We start from the raw sequence: 2,832 nt of genomic DNA, 5'->3' as shown, positions 1-2,832 counted from the left end.
GAATTATAAGAGGTATCTAAATATAATCAAATAAACAATCCGCAGCAGGCGAGATCTCTACACCACATAAAGGTGAAAAAATAACTGCATGCCACTACAAAAAATCTGGTGATTACCGACGGCAGAATGTCGTCGGTAATAAAAGACAGCCGCCGGTAAATTGTTCTACCGGCGGCGGTGGCGTCGGCAACTTGCCGCCGCTAATCGACTCGTCGGTAACGACATTACTGGCAGCGACGGGCCGTCGCCGGCAATTAACGGCGGCACAGCCGCCGGAATTTCAGCCGTTAAACGGCGGAGAAATGCCAGACAATTACCGGCGGCGGTTGCCGCCGCTAATTAGCGGCGGCATTAATGCCGTCGGTGATTTCCACCGTCGTCTGGTGGCGATCGCCGGAGTTGGCCGGACAATTACCGTCGGCGGTGGCCGCCGCTAATTAGCGGCGGCCTGAATGCCGTCGGTAATGCGCCACCGCCGTCCGGTGGCGCATCACCGGAGGTGGACATGCTCTTACCGAGGGCAAAATGTTGTCGGTAATTACCGACGGCAGTTTGCCCTTGGTAATTTTTTTATATTTATTTTTTTATTGTTACAAAGTTTCAGCTACGATCACAGCATCAAGAAACACAACTTACAACGCTCTCTTCAGTTTGCAAAACAGAATTCACAAACAAGAATTGAAGTAGAAGTTTGAATGCTCTAAAATCGAAATACAAGAATCAAGACACCGGGAATTTTACGTGGTTCGATCTCAACAGAGATCTACATCCACGGTAGCACAGCTACAGATGAGTTTCACTATGAATCAAGCAAGAATTTACAAGTTACAATCAGCAACAAAAGAAGAAAATCTCACAGCTCACAAGCTACTTTCTAGCTACTGTTTCTCTAGATTTCTCTCTTTCTTTTCAGCCGAATCTCATCAATCCTAACACTCTAATCTACAAAGAGTATATATACAGAAATATAGGAAAAACTAACTAAAGGCTTGATCTCCAAGGCACCCGCAAGTTGGCTGCTTGCAACCAATTATGTTAAAACAGATTTATGTTGGCTGCTTCAGCTTATTGCAAATGGCTCCTCCATCTTCCAGTATTTTCACTTAAACCCCTGTATATATATGTATGAGATATGTAGTCACATACAACAATCTCCACCTTGACTTCATAGCTCATATCTTATCTATACCTGTACTACTCAAAGTTTAACAATGTCTGCTGCATTGTCTTCAGTTCCCACCTTTATCAACTTTACCTCACCTTTTTCCACAATATCTCTCACAAAGTGCAATCGAACATCTATATGTTTTGAGCGTTCATGGAATACCTGGTGTTTGGCTAAATGTATAGCACTTTGGCTATCACACAGAATGGGAACAACTTCAAGTTTCAAACCAAGCTCTTGTAACATACCTCTTAACCAGATACCTTCTTTAATGGCCTCAGTAAGAGCCATATATTCTGCCTCAGTAGTAGATAAAGCCACTACTGACTGAAGCATTGATTTCCAGCTGACAGCAGTACCAAACATAGTAAAGACATAACCTGTTTGAGATTTTCTTGTATCTATGCTCATTGCATAGTCAGAATCAACATAACCAAGTAATACATCATCTCTTGTATTACTTCTTTTCTTAAACAGAATTCCTACATCTGAAGTACCTTTTAGATATCTGAGAATAGCTTTCAAAGCTTCCCAATGAGCTCTTCCTAGATTTCCCATGAATCTACTAGCTACACTTATAGAATGAGCCAAATCTGGCCTTGTACAAATCATAGAGTACATAATACTCCCAACAACATTTGCATAAGGAACTTTGCTCATCTCCTGTTCTTCTTTCTTAGTGCTAGGTTTCTGCTTCTCATCAAGTTTAACATCTTGAGCTAATGGAACACTAGCTGCCTTTGCTTCATTCATGTTGAATCTCCTGAGAACCTTTAAAATATAATCAGACTGTAACAGCATAAGCTCACCCTTTTCTTTACATCTTTTTATATCTATTCCCAGAATTCTTCTTGCTTCACCCAAATCTTTCATGTCAAACTCATTACTAAGGGCTTTCTTAATATCATTCACATCAGACATGAACTTACTTGCTATCAACATATCATCAACATACAGCAGTAAATATACCAGATTTCCATCCTTAGTTCTCTTAAGATACACACAACTGTCATGTAGTGATCTCTTAAATCCAATACTCATCATGAACTCATCGAATCTCTTGTTCCATTGCCTTGGACTCTGTTTTAGACCATATAAAGATTTCTGCAGCAAACAGACTTGTGTCTCATTTCCTTTCACAACAAATCCTTCTGGCTGACACATGTATATGGTTTCTTCAAGCTCTCCATTTAGGAAAGCAGTCTTTACATCCATCTGATGTAATTCCAATCCTAACTGAGTAACTAAAGACAAGAGAATTCTGATTGAACTATGTTTGACTACAGGAGAAAAAATCTCATTAAAGTCTACACCTTCCTTTTGTGTAAAACCTCTAGCTACTAGTCTAGCTTTATATCTGATAGTTTCAGTGTTTCCTATCACTTCCACTTTCCTCTTGTATAACCACTTGCAACTGACACATTTCTGAGACTTAACCTTTGGTACCAGTTTCCAGGTGTTATTCTTTAACAATGAATCAATCTCTTCCTGCATAGCTTTAATCCAATATTGGCTGTCTTTGCAAGTAATAGCTTCTCTGTAATTTCTTGGTTCCTGATAGGTTATTTTCTCAGCAACATTCAAAGCAAAATATATTTGATCAGCTTGTGCAAATCTAGCTGGAGGCCTAATTTCTCTCCTTACTCTATCTCTTGCTAGCTGATATT

The sequence above is a fragment of the Salvia miltiorrhiza genome, chromosome 6 (assembly GCF_028751815.1).
Source record: "Salvia miltiorrhiza cultivar Shanhuang (shh) chromosome 6, IMPLAD_Smil_shh, whole genome shotgun sequence".
NCBI lineage: Eukaryota > Viridiplantae > Streptophyta > Magnoliopsida > Lamiales > Lamiaceae > Salvia > Salvia miltiorrhiza.
This window is presented reverse-complemented; position numbering follows the sequence as displayed.